The sequence below is a fragment of the Bombus vancouverensis genome, chromosome 9 (genome assembly GCF_051014615.1).
Source record: "Bombus vancouverensis nearcticus chromosome 9, iyBomVanc1_principal, whole genome shotgun sequence".
Lineage (NCBI taxonomy): Eukaryota > Metazoa > Arthropoda > Insecta > Hymenoptera > Apidae > Bombus > Bombus vancouverensis.
In genome coordinates this window covers 8874284-8895888 of record NC_134919.1, presented here as the reverse complement: position 1 = coordinate 8895888, position 21605 = coordinate 8874284, and the positions used below count along the sequence as shown (strand labels likewise).

General features: G+C 35.7%; 1 long non-coding RNA gene across 1 annotated transcript in view; it reads right to left on the bottom strand.

The window, feature by feature from the left end:
• Positions 1–21605, bottom strand: part of LOC143303192 (uncharacterized) — a 73497-nt gene that overhangs the window by 51126 nt on the left and 766 nt on the right. Inside the window, exons 3-4 of the long non-coding RNA XR_013059270.1 lie at positions 19659–19919; positions 17682–17737 (exon numbers count right to left, since the gene is read on the bottom strand). This is a non-coding gene — a long non-coding RNA (uncharacterized LOC143303192). The remainder of the gene's footprint in view (positions 1–17681; positions 17738–19658; positions 19920–21605) is intronic.

Here is a 21605-nt window from a genome sequence, read left to right as displayed (position 1 = left end):
AACTCCTCCTATTCAGCATGATTTATTTGCATAAACTTGTAGCGAAGATAGCATAGTTGCAGAGTCTCAAAATTATAGCACGACGTTCGAAGAAGCTCTGCAACTTCGGTATCGACATCGAAACACAACCGTTCTACCGTGATATCACAATTCTGGAACAAGTCTATCGAATTGTATATCCGAAAATGTAATGCGTTCATATTGAATGGCGCGGTGTCGTACGTACACTTGTTTGTATTCAATAATTATAGTCAGCTATTCTATTACGTGCATGGTTTAAGTTTTGTACGAGCATGTACGTACACATAATAGTAAAATTTATTTCATTATTATATTTTCAAATATAACATAGAATTCAATATATTAATTTATTAAATTGTACAAGTTTTACATATTCGAAAGGTGATGTTAGCAAGTGCTACTACGTTTGTGCTGCCTGTAATTTCTGTTACACGTCATGTTCTGTCATGATACAAACACATTTTATCTATTTGAAATCGGAGAAATCCCATTTTTCCAGTTGCAAGTATAACTGGATGGCAATGTTCTACTTCTTTTTTTAATCATTTGCTGCATACGTAAAATAAGAGTTATCGACGTTATGGATTCCCGTACTTAAGAGAGTTGCGGGCATAAAGCGTTTTATATTCTACGATTCTTACGAACCTTTTCAGCTTGTATCCGTGCACTTGGTCTTTTGTGTTATATCGTATCGTCAATTAACTTTTGTTATCAGTTTTTCCGGGTAGAAGAATCGGCTGGCGTTGTTCAAACACAAAAGCTGTCGCCGTAGAAAAACGAATGCAAGTCGAACGAAGGCAGCACGCCAATATTGGCTTTTGATATTTAGAGAGATACAAGAATGTCTGTGAACATCTCCAGCCAGGAGTTTATTACTCGAGAACACGAGTTTCTATTTGTTTGCGACGGGCCCTTAGTCTCAAAGGTATCGGATACAATTGATTAATTTAATTACCTCGAAGTGGCCACTTGTACAGTTCAATCGAACCGATATCATCGATATTTAAATAAGCTTGCAAGTCCACTCACTCTGACTTTCTCCCCTTTGCCTTTATATCACTTTATTATTGTTTATTGATTGACCATTGCATTTGTAATTCAAGAACGCGACACTCGAAAGCATCGATTATTGATATCGGATATAGCTTGTAAATTACGCTCGGTTGTGGTGTTGCTATCGACGAAATTTATGTGGTTTCGAAGGTTTCCACAGGAGACCGAGACAAAAGTTTCGCGGCGGAAACTTTTCGAGAAACCTTATAGGTGGTACTTTAATGCGAGTAAAAGTAATTGATTTATGGCGAAAAACTTTGTCAGGCTGTACTATCGGAGCATCTGTAAATGGGGTTTCAAGGTAAACGTTATGCGAGATAGTTATTCTATGCTGCACAATTATGGAGAAAGCCAGTGTCGGTTAAACAACTAACTCGTGAAAAATTGACGTAAACTTTATTCCTTGCAGATTCTCCATTAATTCCGTTCATAGAGTTTGCAATATCAATCTGAGTACTTTACACTTTCACTTTTATGATTATATTTACGTTTTACAGAAATAAAAGTCTCCGTTGTGATTTTAAATGTTCGATAAAAAGAAATCAAGGTAAACTTTAAACGATAATACTTTTGTTAATGCTAATTATTTTTTAATCTGAAATTTCATCTGAGATATATTGCTGGCAAATCTACAGTAAATTTCCCGATCCGACATCGACATTTTACATTTAATATCTTTCATTTGTCTTAATCTAAGAAATATTCATTTCACATGATTCTGGTTCGCTTCGATTGTAATTCGCAGAAGGAATTTCGCAGAATAGAAGACTAGTATAAAACAGACTCGAGAACCTACCCATCCAGGATTGTAAAATGTAAATACGTTTAACGGTGTGCGAGAACTAACCAGACAATCTACTTTGCTCAGCTAATCTATCATACTTTTTACCTTCATTACCACCTCTCAATCAATTATGAAAAGCCATTTTAAAGCAGTATTTGCAGAAAAAGTCTCAATATAGGATCATAGAAACGTTTGCTCATTAAAATAAGTTAAAGCCTGAAAAAAGTGAATAATGCGTGTTAACGATATTAATCTTTTCTACTAATGCAAACCTAGATACAGAATTTTCATCTTCGCACATGTACGAATCAAAAAGCACGATACAACTACACGATCACTGTTTAGGAACTTAGAATTGACTATCCAAAGTTTGTGATACAGACGACCTAATTTCAGTTCACAATCTGTATAAGGAGACCAAAAACGAATTCAGGTCACGAACGTGCTTTACTGCCTCTACACTACAACACAAACTTCCCTAATTTTTAGGACAAAACTTTGAGAAATTGTAACGAAATTCGTCTTAGCTAATACTACATACAATACTCACGGAAGTATTCAAAAAGCCATAAAAGCCTTTCATGAATTATACGAAACATTTTGAAACTTCATTAAAGCTAACAATGACATTTGACTATTGTGGTTGTATTGGTCAAATTTAAAAACGACGTAAAAATATATGTAGAAATTACAAAATATTTTCTGTGAACATATACTTTGCAAAGATCACCACAGCGTTCGTACAGGATCGGACACCTACGTCCAGCAATGTTCTTAAACTTTCGTTTCCTAAATTCATCGTAATTCTAATTCTACGTATAATTTTATTAACATAAATAATAAGAAATACAATCAATTTGTATGAATATAACAACTACCATAGAAACTTGTACAGCATCGAACGTGTAAATCGAGCAACATTCCTAAATTCATCGTAGCTAATTCTACATATAATTTTATTAAGATAAATAATAGGAAATATAATCAGCTTGGATGAATATAACAACTACCACAAAATATCGTAAGTATAGTCGAGCGCGTAAGTCGAGCAACATTCTTCAACCCTCCATTATCCAGAACCTCTCAACGCGAAGGGAAACCAAGCCTATGAATACATACCCCGAAGCGTCGATCCGACGTTCCGGCGACGGACCCGAAATAATAATATCGCCGGATCCACCGGTGGGTGAATTAGGTCGGTCATGCGAGAGAGGCCGGAGAACCACTGAGTTCCCGTGTAGCTGCTTGAATGCGCAAATGATTGGTGAGATCGTGGCAGCAAGTAGGCGCCTGGCGTCTTTGCCCCCGGTTGGCCGGTTCGTTGCTCCTACAATGGCCCGGTGCAAGACTGAACAGTGAACTCTCACCCCTTCGAAGATGCTATAGCCCCCTGCTACGAGCACGTACCACAGGCTTTCTCGTGTTCCCGTTTCTTGAAAAGTGATCCCTTTAACAGCCCTGGGCCGGGCACACCCGCGCCTTCCCTCGGCTCTTTCGGCTTATCAAAAACCTTTTTTTCGTCCAATGTTTCTCCAACGATAAGTGGTAACTCGGAATGAATTGTTTATTCTCGAGGTTTCTTGGTCTCCTTATTGTGAATCAAAATTGATGGATCTTACGTGAGTGATTTGATTTTTTTTATTATTAGAAAACCTAAGTCGAAAATGTTTGCAAATCAATGGTTCACATTTTTAGGTTTGTAGAGATGATAATATTCTTGATATTTTTAGTATGGATTACTTTTTATGCCACATATCAATATTTCTAATGCAGACGTTTGTAAATCCTTTCGAGTTCCAAGAATAAAGGAATTTTCCTAAAGTGAGCGTAAATATATTTAAACTATAAACGCAGGACAGAAATTAATGATTAATTTACTACCGGTTGAAAATAGTTGTATCGTGTATGTATAGAAAAATATATACTTCCAAATCATAGAACTCCTAGGGAACTTTCGTGCGACACAAAGGCAAAGAAATAATTTCAAGAATTCCTCCTTATAATGATTTCTACTTCAATAAAGAATTTATAGAGGATTTTGTGTCTGATACGCGTTTAAACAATGATTGACTTATATTTACAAGTATGCAAATACACGTATCAACGTAGTAACTGTGTTATTATGATTTCTTAACCATAACACACAAACATATATATATATATTTATATATACAGTGTGCATTATGAATTATGAATATTTAACTGCGAAATTATTAGATAATACGTTGACACTTATGAAAGTAATTAGCAGCGTTATAGATTAATTACCAAGTAATGAATAGATAACAAGCTTATTATTCATTTTATTGTACGGTAGTAAAACATTTAACATAAGTATCGCAAATGTAAATGTGCTGTAATAGACAGATGATGATAGACAATATAAAGAAATTGCAGATGAAAATATTTATGCTGAATAAAATTGATCTGTTCGAAGAGCTTTTTAAAGGCCATTGAAGCAAGATAACTTCTTTCAAAATTCAGGGCAACTTCTGCACCGAAGTTTTTTCTAACCTTCCGTTATTTATAATTGCACTAACTATTTGTGTGGGTTATTAGCAACATGAAAGAATAGCAAGTTACATGGAGCTATAAATTATTATGTACCTTCAAATATTTTAAGTGATTAATAACACTTGTATTGATTTGTTATGTTTTAAATTGTTCTTTATGATAAATTTTATATGGAATTGTTGGATTCTGTATGAAGAATATAATTCCTCTTATTGTATGCAGGATGATGTGTTCTATTGCTAATTTAGTATTGCATGAATTACAAAATAGTATACCTTCTCTTATAAGGAGATATTAATAAACGATTTTTGTACATATTGTAATTATGTAAATATGTAGTATCCTAATGAAATTACTATTTGATAAATAGTACTTGATCGTTTCGTATTTGAATGTATAATAATTTCCACATATTAATTTTCCATTTCAAACTTTTCTCTCCATCAGAAAGTAATCTCTCGAAAGATCACAGATTGAAAAGCTCTTTGATTATGCATACGACAGACGATCCACCATTTCGTTACTTAAACAAAAGATTTCCATCGGCTATAAAAATAAACTTGCAGATAAGATTATGCGGATATAAATGGATATATACAAAGATCTATCCTGATTAAAATTCATTAAGCAAACTCTAAACCCTATATGATTATCAACAGAAGAGAAAAAAGCCATTGTAAATTAACTAAAGATTGAACGTATTTAATTATTTTATAAAATACGGGTAATATGGAATTTTAAATACGATTAATTTTTATGGATAAATTCTAAATTAAATAATGGTAGAAAATGAGATGATATGAAGTATAAATGTAGGTCACCGTATAAAAAAACATACCCCTAATTACCTAGATTATATAATTATGTGAGAATTATCAATTTAATTATTTAAAAACTAGAGTATAAAATTAAGAATTAAGAAATAAATCTGAATGAAAGTATTCAAAAGAAATGACAAACGTTTTAACATCGATTAGCATTCTCAAGTTTACCATCTTATTTCTACAATACTTTACGATATGTGTATATATTTTTAATAATTGTTTCGACGAGTTATCCATTGGTGTTTGATTTCAATTTTTACATATCAGACAGCAACAAAATTAAAAAGCCTATTTAAAATACATTTACAACATTAAATTCCACTGAAATGTCCAATTTGCCATTCAATAATTTGGTTACGATTAATAAATAATATAAGGAGTAATATATAATATCTAATTTTACATTTGTGTAACAGTTGATAAAGTAAATATAATATATACGACACATAAGTCAACAATGGTGCATTATCACATGGAAAATATTGAACCAAAGAAAATTCCAGTCGAGCTACGTATATTTGCGGGTTAATTAATTAATGTATCTACGTTCATTTCATATCAGGTCGAATCGAGAATATAAAACGTCTCATCTGCCCTTGCACGTATAATCATGACTCGAGTACGAACACCTGTGTTATCGTCTTCCTCTACTTATTACGCATAAGATGATAGTAAACTCAAAACTTGTCTCACAACAAACCTGGCAATTCCGTGCAAGAGAGTTAATCGAAGGAAAGCATGCGTTCTCTCCTTCCTCCCTGTTGCAGTGAAATATATTTATGAATCCTGTCACGACGAATTTATGCGCGGTTCTAGAAAATAAAAAGAAAAGTTATCGTTCTCTTGAATTGAAATAGAAGTAGATCCTCGAATTCATCATGATTTTAATTATAAAAATATTCATAAGATACTTGTTGGTGTATTTACAGAATAAAAAAGTACATTAGGTTGCAATGAATAAGTAAATTTTAATGAGCATGATTCTTCTTGGTAATAAGAAGTTTTTTAATTTCTGATGAAATTATCGTGATTTCCTCTTCGTGGTTTTTCCGACAAGAAGATGTCAAAAACTGCGAAATCTTCAATGAGCTAGCTCTATGTCGATTCGATGCTTTAGGTTAATGGTAAAACAGCCACACAAGGGTTTGGGTACATGACCTTTTGTTTTCTTTGAGAAATTAATAAATGATTTTATATCTTGATAAATCCTTTTACTATTAATATTATGTTTCTTTCTAATATTAAATTTTTACAATTTATTTTGGTACACTCTTTATTACATTTATTTATTATAATAATTTTGCATATCTGTACTATTTTGCGGTTGGAATATGTAATAAAAACATTTGAAAAATAAGAAATTGTTGCACCACCGACATAATTTCACTCAAATCTTTTTGAGATTGTTTGACCATCGACGTGAAGCATCCAATAGAGCATACAGTTAACTCATTCAAGAATTCACAGTTCTAACCATGTTCTTGTAAGTATTACAGTGTATATAATGAATTGTTAAATTACTATTATCGCACATACATTTCATATATGTAATTCGACCATTGTTTCCTAAAGTTCGTTCTTTTCACCAACAACGATGTATTTGATGACTAACTCTGTCGCTTTTGAAATATATTTACGATATGTATAAATATTCTCTAGTATATATCATTCTCAAATTGAATGATTGCAATCGTTTTTGCTAATGAAAGAATTAATTAAAATCTCAGTAGTTACATTCGAAAATTCGTTACAGAGAAAACTTGGAAGACGTTCATGTAGCATCCATCGAGAAGAATACGGTACTTACGGTAAGCCAGTAAGAAAAATCACAGAGAAACTCTCCCCGCGGATCTTCCATCATACCGTCCGAAGATTCCGTAACGATAATTTGGGAAACAGTGGAATAAGCAGGAAAAGTTTCGCGATTACGTGTGAATTTACAGAAATTCAGTGTCTGGTTAAGCACTTTTAGAAAAAATGAGTGATACGAGGGGCTGAACTGCGCTAAGCACGCCAGAAAAAATTTCAAGTGGCGCGAAATATAAAACGTTAACTACACGAACGTAGGAAAGTGAAGCGGGGAACATTTTACTTGTATAATGATCTCTTCATTTTTCGCGGTCTATAACGCGCAAAACTTTCGTAAAACCACAACGATACGTCACACCTTGCTCCATGTAACACACCTGCAACTGAGATTTTACGTTTACACTCCCGACACGTTAAATCTCTTAATTCTTTTAGCGTCGATACGGTAACAAAAAGTAGACGCGTTCGTTCCTTTTATTGGAAAAGGGAAGCCTTTCTTTCTTTCCTTTTTCTCTGCGCGTGTGTTTCTTTTTTACGCTTTTCCGTTTGAATTCTTCGCGGTGGTCCGACAATGCATACAGGTAAAGTAAATCCGTGCCCGTTTTCACGCTGCGCATAGCTGGCACATAAATGAAAGTGGGGCAAGATGACGAATTGCAATCTTTTCATACGCGGGTCCGGATAACCGGAGTAGGATTTGTCAAAATAACACCGATAAAAAGCTGGCCGCAAGTGGAATTTTAACACGCTCGAGTTTAGCGTGTAACGTAGGGACCACGAGACAAGAATCATCAATGTGTTTTTTGGAAAACGTTCCTTACGGTGATTTACAACCATTGAAATAGCGATATTGGTTTGTTGATAAGTTAGAAAAGGGGATCGTAATTTTATTTGCAATACCTCGAAACATCGAAGGATTATTGATGACGATTTGAGTAGGACAGATACAACACCGTTGTCGTGTCTTTGTCGTTTATATCGGTGGACAAATGTTCTTTCAAACCTTGCTCTCGATACTTGCATTTTTCACGGTTTCACGCGAGCTTTGGACAGTTATATTTCTACATGTATCCGGTTATTTCAAAAGTGATGTTGTATTTTTGTCAAATTTTGAAATTGTGGAAAATTAAAGATTTTAATTCGTAGCTTCAAATTATCGACTATTAAAAAATAATAATTCGACTATTACAAAGTGGATATTTGTAAGCAATAACGAGTAATTTCATATAAAAACTGTTTCATGAATTTTATCGTATTTGTCAAAAGTTCAGTATGCGATTACAAGAAAGGACTATTTTAATAAACCGATCAACATTTTTATTATTATAGAATGAAGCAATTTAAATGAGTCGCTCAGAAGCCGAATTAATGAATTTCATCGACTGAAATACAGCGAAAATTGATGATTATCAACATAATTATTTAATTTCGTCTCAAAATTTGTACTTACTCAGATATGCTATTTGTTTGTAATAAATAAATTTATCGGAAATAATACTCTGTTTCTGGAGATGTACAATACTAATTTACAGATTTACCTCCTACTAATCTAGTAAAACACCAAATATAACTATTCTAAATTTGCTTTAAAATCTATTCGAATTTAGAAATTTCTCACGATAACAACCGCAATAATTAATTAAATTCCATTAATAAAATGAAAACATCTCTCTCCAACACGCTTCATCGAAACGTTTCTCGTCCATTAATTACCAAAAAATTCACGAGGAGCGATCACGGAGCATTTACTGATTTTCCACCGCGTGTTGGAGCTACGTTCACGAGCGAAAATGCGGGGAATCGAAAGTTTTTAACGCGTTCGAGCTATTCACCCCTAAATTCCGCGCGAATGAAATCGTCGGGAATTTCAGACTTCATTTTCTCTGTCGCCGCGGAATCATGGAAGGGGCTTTATTTTAATAATTGAACAAACTACCTAGTTGTCGAGTATCCACGGAGTTCCTACGAGTTCCTCTATTCTCGTCGTGGCGGCGACGACGATGCCGTTGAAAACAGAAGACAGCAATCCGTACGAAATCGACCGATGGAATGCGAACGATATCGATCATCGTACGAGCCCTAACGCCACGATGAATGTCACCATGAGACTGTTGCGGGTGTAATCGGCGTACAGCGATACTCGAAAAGTCGAGCTTCATTACGGAAGTTAGTTCAAACATTGAAAGTTGGTTCGATCGACTCGAGATGCGTGCACCGATTCCGCTATTCATCGAGTTCAGGCGTCTTCGTGGATTTATTTAACAAATTCATCAGATTGTTTCCACCCCTTCGGGCAGAATGGACGAATGGATTATAACGTATTATATTCGAATCACCGTGAAAGCTTCTGAACCGGTCACGGAAAGAGGGCGTCCGAGTGTTTGTCGATAAACTTAGCCGGTATAACGTATGAACGGAGAAAGAGGGAAAGGTTTTACTTAAAAGCTTCGCTGCAAAGTTGAAACGAGATCGTGGAACGCCGAGGAATTGCGCTTTGAGAAAAATGGGAAATGATGGAGGATTTTCTTCTTTCAGTAGACGTTCATGATTAATACTTGGAAATAATATCGAGAGGTATAAATATTGTAATTAATTGGTTCTCTTTTATGTCTGTTTCATCCTTTTATCCCATTATCTTTTTATCCTTTGCTTTTAGTAGTCCGATGCAGTATGTGAAATTATCGTTTGATAACGTAAAACAAAATAACATTTGTTTGATTAAAATGTGCACATTGCTGTGAACGACACTTTTACAATGTATAGTATTCTTCTCTAGAGGATTGCTATAAAAGTTAACATTTTTCGAAGTGGTAATTTCTTTAAATTTGTATTTATTTAATTTATTTAATATCTAGATATATCATAACAATATTTACAAGAAACTAAATTAAATATTCTCTCAAATTATGGAATTTTATCAGAAATATAGATGTACTGCTAATATCGACAAAATTGGTGATCATGAATTTCAGTTTAATAATTAGAAATATGTATAATTTTAATTATATATTAGTATGATTAAATAGGTATAAATTAAGTAATTCAATAACAATTGAATTATTCAGTTGAACAGGCTGAAAAAGAAATTACCTTTTCTATTGGAAATTTTAGATTTAACTACTTCAAATCGATCGAATATCATAAAGCTTTGCTGTGATATGTAAATAGATATAAGATATGTAGAACTATAAATTCAATATTGAATTAATATCAGATTTCTATTAATACATCAAATAGCGATCTATAAAGTTACATGAAATTGGTGGTCCATATCAATTTCAGTGTTTTATTATAACTTTTCAATGAAATGTTTCCAAATCGATAACGATATATCAGTGCTTTCTTTTCGCGCTTGCTGAAAAAAAAGTTGCGACACCATAGTGTGTTATTCGTGATACGACGCTCAAAATTCATGTTTTATGTTATTCAATAACAATAATAACAAAATCAATGAAAACATATTCTTTTAATTCATTTATATTATCATTAGCTATATTAAAGTATATAAATGTCGTAAGAAAGCAAGATATGAAATTTATTTTGTCTCCAATAATTAGTAATTAACAGTATATTGAAAAATATTAATGGAAGTTCTGTTGCACCAGATTTTGTAAATTATTCATAAATTGATAACAAGCAAAAATTTTAATTAATGACATACAGTATAAATGATTACTTGGGATATTTATTTTATAATAACCATTATTAATTTTGCATCGTTCGACATAGTACATAATTGAAATGTACGATTAAAGAATACATTATCATCACCTTGGAGATTTAAATTTACGACTAAAATAATATTTGTTGAACTTGAAATAATTTTAACGGATTTTAATGAACGATTTCTGAAGGCTGTAATTTTTGATATTTTAATTTCTTTTGAAGCCACAGGAAACAACTGATTCCCCCACCTGTCCACCATCTCTTAATTCGAAACACTAGAAAACACGACAATTTAATATGCATTGCGAGACAGAAAGAAATCTAATTGCGTAATATCAAGTACTAAAAACTAGTTGTTAGCTTTAAAATTAATTACCAGGTACATACTTGCTACTAGTAACTAATTAACTACAGTTTCCCAACATGTACACACTTAGACCCAATTATTATACCTGGCGTGCATAATCCATAATACATGTAAGTAAGCTTACACCACGTGTTGTGCAATACTGGATTCCACGACTCGTAAATTGAACAAACAATTTTCCAGTATCGTTCGACAAATAACTTACGATCTCTTTCAACTATGTTCATTACGAATTCACGGGAGATTACAAAAGGACGCTTCGTGACGAATTTCCGACGAAAAATTTCAACCAGCCACGTGTATCTGTACGATAACCGATAGTTCCGTGTATCACTTTGAAATATGCATTGCAACTGTAATCACTCATCGGAACTTTTATGACACATTTTTAAACAAACACCGGCGCATCAGGTCTCGTGATACTTTGCAAATAAAGTGGATATTTCTGCGCTCGAGCACGAACAGTCGTGAACGGACAATCGCAATTTTCGGTCGGAAGCTTCGATTCCAATTTTAAATGAATTATATTTTAAATTCGATCGTATAAAATTACATGGAACTCCCACGGCAAACTTCGAGCGGACTTTCGTAATTTTCGATGGAGCCACAGAAATTTATTGCCACTCTATGTATACCAGGCATTCCGTTCTACCCGATCATTTCACGCAAATTGAAACGGTCAATCGAACTGTCGCCCTTCCGATTCCTCTGTCATTTAATCGCGTATCAAGCAATTTCAACACGAGAAGAGTACGAGATACGATTAATAATAGATCGATCGAAAGTGGTTTCTTTTAATAAACTTCATCCTCTTTCCAATCAATTGTATTTTCGTTCGTGCAGTTATTATGAAAGAAAGATAATTGGAAAATACGAATAGTAATACGTAATTAGACTGCCAATATTTATACAAATTAAGAAGATATGATGAAATGAAGAAGATACGAAGCTTAATACATATGGACGTAATTTTTAAAAAATTTAACCATTTGAACGTATCGTGTTCGCTTTCCACAAACATTCAAACATTAGCTGCTAGTTAATGGTGAAAGTCACTTGATAACATCATTAGAGCATGAAACTGTTATAACTAGTTCGTAGTTTAAGCTCTGAAAATTCCTACTTTCATATCCCATCAATTCGCTATTGCGAAAGAAGCATAGTGAATAACTCTCGTTCGAAACTCATATTTTGAACAAATGAAATAAAAACTTCCTTATTATTAATTTCTTCTTAAGTATCAGAAGAAATAAAATTTCAAAAATATTAATATTCAATATTTAACGTGATATTGCTAATCGATCACCAGGTATCACGTACTATACGTTCATAAATAAAGATTATGTGTTTAGCGTAAGTGTAAAAATCATAGATACATGCTTCAAATAATTTAGTTTTGTGTATCATATTTTTCTCATCTGTACTCATAGAATATACTGACAACTTAAGTTAAATAATTTTAAAGATAAGACGTGGCCTAAGGCTCTCGACCGCTTTGTAACGCAAATATTCGAAATACAAATCCATTCCACTCCCATACTCCCACACCATTCCGTAAAGTAAACGAAGCGTAAACAAAATTTTCGAATAATCGCTGGTACCATCGCCACGAAGAGCCCACGGCAAGGCATTATAACCTGAAACCGGCTGTAAATAAAATAGCCAATAATTCGCAACCGCAACAAAAGACTGACGACCCACCCACGAGCCTTAACGTGGTTACAGCACGTAAACCAGACGCGAAGCCGCGTCAGGCACACCTTACGATCGCCCATAAACATAATTAACCAACGAATCGACACACGTGAACGCGTGGAAGCGTGTGGCCGCGAAGAGTGAATAGCGGAGGAACGTGCAAACAATCGTAGCCCGGTGGTGGCCAGATAGGTTCATGAGTAACAGTAAATACCAGCTTCCGAATCAGCTGTAGCCCGAATTTCCGGGACTTTTAAAACCCTTTTGAGGTACTCTGGTTAGCCACAATGTTTACAATGCAACTATCAGCGAATAGGGTGAGAGCAAGGGGCCGCGGAGTCACGCACCCGTATCGAGACTGGGCTAAAAACCAGGGAAACCTTCGCACACAAGCACCGATCGCGTGTACATCGACACTGTTCAATGGTCGAGGACTGTGTTTTCAGCGGGAATAACGATTCGTGGTATAACGTATAATTAACATTCGGCGACGTCATTAAACCAACCCTCCTCTACATGCTGTATATGTTTTAAACGCCGACGGAACGCTAACACGACCGCTTAATAGATCGTTGTTGCTCGTACCTTTTTCCATTTCCATGCTTCGCTATAACAATTTATGTCGTTTCGTGATTTTTGGTTTGGAAGTATTTTAATTTGGATTCTTTTATTTCTTGATTGTACTCGAGTTTCGTGATTAGATTGTTGTATATGTGTTACTTGTTCGAAGAAATTGTATCTAAAGATTGTTAAAACATGAAAATTATGTATATGTGGAAAGTGATTTAAAGAAAATAAAAGTGGTTTCACAAAGTAAAAGCTTAAAGTCGGTAAATGGTTATTAATTGTGAAGAATTATATGTCGAAAGGTATGTGACGAGGATGACTAGCGATATAAATAAAAATACGAACGACTACGGCTTGAAACTCATCTGTTTGACGTGTTCTAACATATGGGCTTCTTCTAGACATAGGATAGTTATCTTTTCCGATAATTTATTACGACAGCCAGAAATATATATGAAGTAACTTACACTGAAACGAGCTCGCGTTTCCTATCCAAAATAATATATCTGAGTGAACATATTCTACCAGTAGAATTAAAAATGTAAAAATCAATTTCCTCTAAACAACTTACATATATATACTATTTCCAATGGATGAACAATCATATTTTACATATGAAAAAATACATTTTTTTCACAGGAAAACATAAGATTCTCCAAACAATTACGCGTGTTATGTATACGGTACCATACAAGTCCAAGTCGTCTACACCCTAAAGCTGCCTAATCCAGAACACAATTATTCATAATTAATCCACTTTAAACTAGGCAACCTCCCTATTCTAGTCAACCCGGATCTAATTCATCCAGCTGTCCCCGTTAAGACCCAAATAATGCCGTATGCGAAATTCACGTGTACCGGCATGTTAGCGAGACCACGAAGAGAACATCGTCCATTTAAAAATGCCGGTGTTCGCCTATAGTATGTGTCAAACTTGTTTGAATTCGAATCGAATCCGGCGTCTGCGTTATTGGTTATCAGCAACAAAATAGACGATTCTACAGCGCCGAACAGTAAATCTGTCGGCGTAGTCTCAAAATTGAAAGTTTATCGATTTTGCATACAAGGCGACCAATTATAACAATGAAATCATTGTAACATCGAATAGTCGGCCTGTAATGCGGCCGGTCCAGGTCGCGTTGTTATCGCGCGACGGAAAACGGCCGCGTAACTACTCGTCGCTTGAATCATCGGCTGACAAATGGGCCGCGAGTCGCGCCGAATGACAAATCGAAGCTCCAGATTCCAGCACGTGAGGGTGAAATTACGGTGCGATCTGCCAACACCGACTGGTTCCGCGTCGTAATACTTCTCTGTCGGACGTTCGAAGCAGAATCGTACAAAGTGAGCCGTGAGTCCACGCTTAAGAGTGAACCCTGTTGGTGAAGATCACGCTCTATCAATCTGTCCGTAGCTTCTGGTACTCTTGCGAATAGACGTGACTAGACGCTCGATAAATCTTTAGCTGATTCATCGGCATTTATTTGCGTCGATCGCGTTGGTATATCGTGACTGCGATGATTTCGAGAGATCATGAATTGCGGCACTCTTTGCATGCACTCGATATGTGTTTATTGATGTTTAATACTGTTGCATAATAATGACTGCTGCTTAGTCTTGCTCCATAATTATTATCCTTTTTGCATAAAAATGCAAATCCTCTTGGTACGGGAAATTTTAATTTGTTTTATATATGTTCAAGATATTTAATATAGTTGGTCAAGTTCATCAATCAAAAAGTAGGAAAAGTAGGTTATTTTTACAAACTTATGGAATTTGCGATTATCGATGTTCGATTGTCCGTGCAACATACGAACTCATGGAAATAAATCATTTGCTTTCCGAGAAACTCAACATTGATTACGCATCTAGACTATGAAATTGAGAAACCTACAAGAAATAATATTAATAAATCCGGTTTCTGTGTAACAGAAAACTGATATCAATGCAATGCATGCATATCTCATCTTAAAAGTTGTCAACTTTTTTTCTTCAAATTTGAATATGTGATTCATAAATATGCCAATATGTACGCATATTTAACGTATCAGTCCATACAATCGCATTACAGCACTCAGCGTTAAAAAAAAGAAAAATCCGTTTCGAAAGCGTAACTAACGATGCAACAATTAAGAATTCACTGAATTATCACTCAACGAGTAACGCCCAAGTGAAACACAATATACCATGACGTATAAGCCTGTCCCATAAAGTACACTCGACCATACGCGTGCATGCAATAAACGTTTAGGATGCATTTAGCGTTGGCTGAAATACGGCCAGGCCGCGTTTGCTGCGACATTTTAACGTTTTATAAAGATAGAAGATGTCTAACGCATATTGCTTATAGAGAAAAGTCCATTATTTTTAGTTTCCACTTTCGTATTTTCAGCGTGAAATTCTAGCCAGAATATCCCAGCAGTGACGAGTCCTTAACGGCCACGATAAAAATAAGACGAGTGGGGGCGAGTCAACCCTTTTCGGCCAAACCACTCGAGTTATCCGCGTTGAAAATACGTCAGCATGAATTACGACCCTCCTAATTCGCCCTACTGGCCGTGAATCTGTCTCTCTCTCTCTCTCTCTATCTATCTCTCTCTATGTCTCTCTCATCCCTCGTCACGGATTAAAGAGTGTGATCCCAAGGAATCACGCTTCGCGTCATTGCGGTGAGCCGCGTCTCTTCAAAATGGGGAGGGACAGGGTGGTAGAGGAGAGCGGAGAAAGGTGACGGATCTTAGGGGATGGAGAAACAGCCTGAAAATGTGTCCCTCTCGACTTCCGGCCGGATAGAGTCTTGGAACTCGGCAAGTAAGGCAGGTAGCGCGGAGTAACTTATCGCCTAATAAATTCCAGCCATTAGACTGCGGGAAGTAATGGATGTACCATTTGCACCCTCCAGTACGCTTAGTGGTGGGTAACTCGGTAGGCGTGAAAGGGAGGACGAGATGATGAAAGAGAGAGACAGGCAAGCAGGCAGACAGACAGACAGACAGACAGACAAGCAGACAGACAAACAGACAGAGACGAAAGAGAAGGAGAAGCCGTTGTGCCGGTCTCCTCTCTTGGCTAGACGAATTCCAGATATCGATTTAAAGTTTGGCGTTACTCGGTTACTGCATACATTTAGGCAAAGACTCGATTAGATGTAGCAGCAGCTATCCAGGCCGGTTGCACGGCGCGTTTATCGCGTCGGCCAGAAGAGAAGGCAGCATGTCTGGAAACGCGGTTACCTGTTATCGCTTTCGTGGTAACACGATTTTCGAATTGAATCGAGAATCGATGCCGGCTAGTAAATCAGAAAAGGAATCCACGGACAATTTTCACGACTATTTTATGCGGCATAAAACGTTCACGCAGATAAGGGAATGACGGATAACCGTGCGCAGAGGTTGCGGACCCAAGTAACGAGATACACACATACATACACACATACCCAGCGTCTATCAGTTTTGCCTGCCATACTATCGCGATCTTCGCGCTTTAACTGAAATCGGTGGTAAGGTGCCAGTAACAAATTTTCGGATATACTTGTAAAGTCTACGACCAAGCTGTGGCTTCTAGGAATTAGTTAAAGTTTTAGTATCGCACGAAGTTTCTAGGAAAAACGTTGATTACCACGGTACTGAGATCGTGGGTGCTTATAACGAATCACAACTCGAAACATCTTATTTGATATCGGTAAATACTGAACTTGTAACATTACGATTGGAGAGATTTCTGCAAGAAAACTTCGTAAGACGAAGCAGTGAATTGGGTAAATTACGTTAGAAGTACTAAATCTACTTGTTTAATAGTAATTACGTTGAAATTTATGGTTTGAGAAATAAACAGGAGTCTTATAATGATTCCATTATTTGACTAGAAAATGTTAACATTTGTCAGATCTATAAGCTCTTTTTCTCTTTAATTATATTTATACACCAGATATTTTTCGTATATCATAGTATAAGTTTAAAGGATTTCATAATAATTATCGCATATAAATTTAGTTTTATCATCGTTTATCTGAATAACTGGTGACTGTGTATTAATTGCAAAACGTATTTCTAAAGAAATTTACTGCAGTTCAAAATATGAATAGGTTGTGCAGTTACAATAAGGGATCGTTATCTCGAGGAAGGAACATTTGTATACGAAAATACAGCAACATTCTCCAAATAGTTGAAGGTTTCTGTTTATCGGTCGAAAGTTGTTCTGTTCACGAGCTTGATATTCAACTTTCTTTGGTTAAATCGCCGTAGTTTGCTCTACTTTCCATACTGCTACGTTACTTTGGTCAATTTGTTAAACTAATCTGACTGACTTAACCGATTCAATGTAATCTTGACCTATTTGACTTCGATTATATTTATGCTAATTCAACGTAAGTAGAACCTACCTTGGCTATAATTCAGGATATCTTCAACCAAGTAATTTGCATATTACTCCAAATATCTGTAAAAAAAAGACGATAAATCCGAAAATAGAAAATATTCCAATGTAATATTCAATAGCAGATAGCAAGTCAAGTATGTACAAATTTTAAAAGACTGGTGATAAAAATATTCGTAATGAGATCAAGAAAGACAATGTCAATATCGTCAATAGAGCAAAAGATATCATTCAGTAGACTATAATTGTCCTAACTTTGTTCAAATTTATTCATCATGACATTATTATCACGTATTTAACCATTTAAACACGAATACGAATATGAGTAGCTATTAATTTTTTCGTCTTCTGGTATTTGTTTTATGAAAAAGAAATTTTATCGTACGACTAACTTTTACAATCGAGGATTTCATATTCACCTCAACCTAACGTCGTGATTGCGTTTTGTCCACGCTAATGCCAAAAATCAAAGTTATCGCTAAAAACTCTACCTTAATGCTATCATCCATCAACTATTAAAAAAGTCGATTCCTCTTCTGAAACTTTTCAAAACTCTGCTACAGAAGACGCTCGCCCACGATTTCCAATTTTATCGATGTCCCTTACGGAGAGCCACATAAAACTCGTAGAAACGTAAAGATGGTTAAGCCGCGGAAAATCTTAAAAAGCAGTTACACTCTGTCCCAGTTCCTGAGATCGGTCTGTCCTCACACCGACGCGGTAACGAATACGAACGATCGGGTTGCCTGTTTACTAAAGGAGATCCTTTCGTTAAAAGAGAGGCCTCCTCGACCTTACGTTGCGAACTTTCTTTCCACTCACTCGAGAGTGTCTTCGCAGTTACATGTAACGATCGGTCGCCTTCGTCTTCTTGGCCACCGTTACGAGAGTCCTCGACGGAGAAGTTGCGCAACGAAGGCGATCATCTTAAAGAGTGATAAAGATGAAAACTTGTTGGTTAATGATGCGATCCCTTTGAACCATGGGACGAAGACTCGACCGAGTGGAAACTAGACGAGTATGTTCCCGAGGGCTGAATGGGCTAATAGTGGTAGGATGTCTTTCGAATAACGACCACTATTTAGCGATTCGATATCCGTCGAGGTAATTACCGCTGCTGCTGGTTGAAAGACCGATTGAAAATGCGACGTAGCGCTCGTTGAAAACAACTTCCCTTTCGAGACGATTTTACGTATCGTCAACTGATGCGACGCGATACCGTATTACGAAGTTCGAGTAATTTCAGTTCCACGTAGAAATATGTCAAGAGTGATTGTTAGGGAAAACGTTGAAGCATCGAAACAATACTGACATTTTCGTGTTTAAAATGAATACACTTGCAGAGGCTGAATAATTACAGATATTATTATATCAGGAATAAGGAGCAAGAGATATCATTAAGTGGAATAAGAAAATCGAAAATGCTTCGCTTTGTTTCGGTAGGTCAAACTTAATTGCGTTTCTGTAAAATATTCTTTACGACTTGCATGTTTCTTTCTAATTACATGAAAAATATTTAAAGCACAATTTGATTCCTTTCGAAAGAATCATCTTACTTCTTTCAGATCATTTTTAAGATTCACAGAGAATCTTATTGTTTTATCAGCATTATTGTTTTAACAGCGTATCGGGATACTTTTGAAGAATAAATGTAAGCAGAATCCGCGGTACAGATAGACGTTTCTTCCGGCTTCGTCGGATTTACAGGATTCACCGTGAACAGAATCTCGAATAGAATTCTTCATGGTGGACTGACGAAATTCGTTTGTCAATAAAGCCTCGAGGAATATTCGTTTTATTAAACACACGTAGCTGGTCTTGGTACGGTTCCGTGCACACTAAATATCAAAAGAAATTTCGCCGTGCGATCATTCCCAAAGACCGAGTGCACCGTAAAACCGGGAGTCCATAGAAACGAACGTAAAACGGTTCGCTGTGCGTGGAAACGCTTATCGTTTGAAATTCCCTGCTCTTTTGGTCTTACCATTGTTCCAACGGCCCATTGCTCGACCGTTTCGTTATATGCACCTTAGAAAGGACGACGATTCAAGCAGAAAGAAATGTGCTCGTGATCGTGGAACGACTCGTTCGTCAGTAAGCCGCTTTATCGCATTCCTTGATTGCCCGTTTGTGTTTTTCAAATGATCCAGCTTGTCCGCAAACTCGTGCCAATTGCTTCATTACGACCATTATTTTGTATATTATATTACAAAATATAGTGGGAAAATCAGCTTCAACAGTAAACCTAAAAATAAATTACAGTTGTTAAAATATCTCTAATATCTTCTAGGACTGATATATTTAAAAGAGAGTATCTATGTAAAGTGTATCGATTCGTAATAACAATATGTGAATTAATGTATATATATTATAAATATGTATATATATTATAACAGTAAAATATATGAAGTGTACAGATCAATGGTACATTAATAGTCAGAAGCAGCACTTTCTATTACACGACTCGTATATTCACAATTATTAAATTTTTTTACGAAAATATCACAATTATTTTGTGTAGTCATTTACATCTAGTCGTTCATCTGGGTTAAATTGATTATATCCTTAAGATTTATTTATGAAGATGGAACGAAAATTGATGGATTTATATCCTCAAGTAAGTGAAAGTAATGGCCAAGAAAAATATTACACAAATCCTTGAGATTCACACTCTTATTGTAACAACCTTAAAAAGCATAAATAAATTACAGTGTATTGATTAAAAAAAAATCTTTTTTCAAATAAAACGTTCAATTAACGTAACATTGGCTCTGAGTAAATAAAGAAGATACTTCCAGCAATTGCCTATTTCCATCAAAAGTCATGATCAAAGTCAAATTTAACATTCGCAGCGGTACATCTCGGAGAATTTAAGCTCAAAGTATAACCACTTCGCTATAGGTATCCGCAGAAATGGTAAACATTAGACGAAGACTTATTTGAGAGGCACTGTAGGCTTCGTATAACGAAGCAAATGGTGACGCATGCATACAAATGACCCGGATATACATGGCACTGAAAGATCCCTGCCGCGGTTCCGAATGCACAGTGCCTGTTTGAAAGACTCCCAGGGGTCGTGTAAACTCGGCCGCGGAGCTCGTGAAAGCACAAATGACCGGTAGGGTACAGGTTGACGAGAATCGATCGACATACGCAGGATTTGCGATTCGACTCGGCAACCTGTGGTTACTGTATCACCAAATCGATATTAAAAGAGCCGTCGTAGCGATGTTGCGATGTTACGATACAATTATTTTACGTCCCGAAGTGACATCGTCTGTAGTTGCTTTCGCGCGCATCGTGCGATATCACACGCATTATACACCCTCGTTTATAAGTATTTGGACGCGTCCAAATTATTGCCAATATATCAAATAAATGTACTTTCAGTAAAATTCTTCGATCTAATTTTCACCACTCTCATCTTAACTCAGACTACCATGTGGTACAGATAATAGAAAACAACAGTTAATAGTAATCCGAGTTGAGTATATTTTATATCATTATCATGAATATGGGATAGTGTGACATCAAGGAAGGACGTGGCGTGAGGGGTAATTGTTTATTAGCGTTGTCAAGATATGTTGATGTTGTCAAAGAGTGTTGTGAGCGTTATCAAGGTATGTTTTGGAAAAAAGTGAGCATGGAAAGCATTGTAACGAGAGTTGAGAGAGTCGGAGTTGAATTTATCGTTGTCGTGTGAAGATCGCTGTGTTGTTATGTCGTAGAAATAGTGAGTAACGAATACGTGAAACGAGGTTTTATATTCGATTTCGTGCGAGTGGAAACGATATTGATATGATATTGATAAACGATATGAATATAAGAATCTGTGCTTTTTAATTATATCATGGGTAGTCCGGATCGTTCATCAAATTCTGTAGGGCATAGATGTCCCAAAATTTATAAACGACAATGTACTTGTACAGTT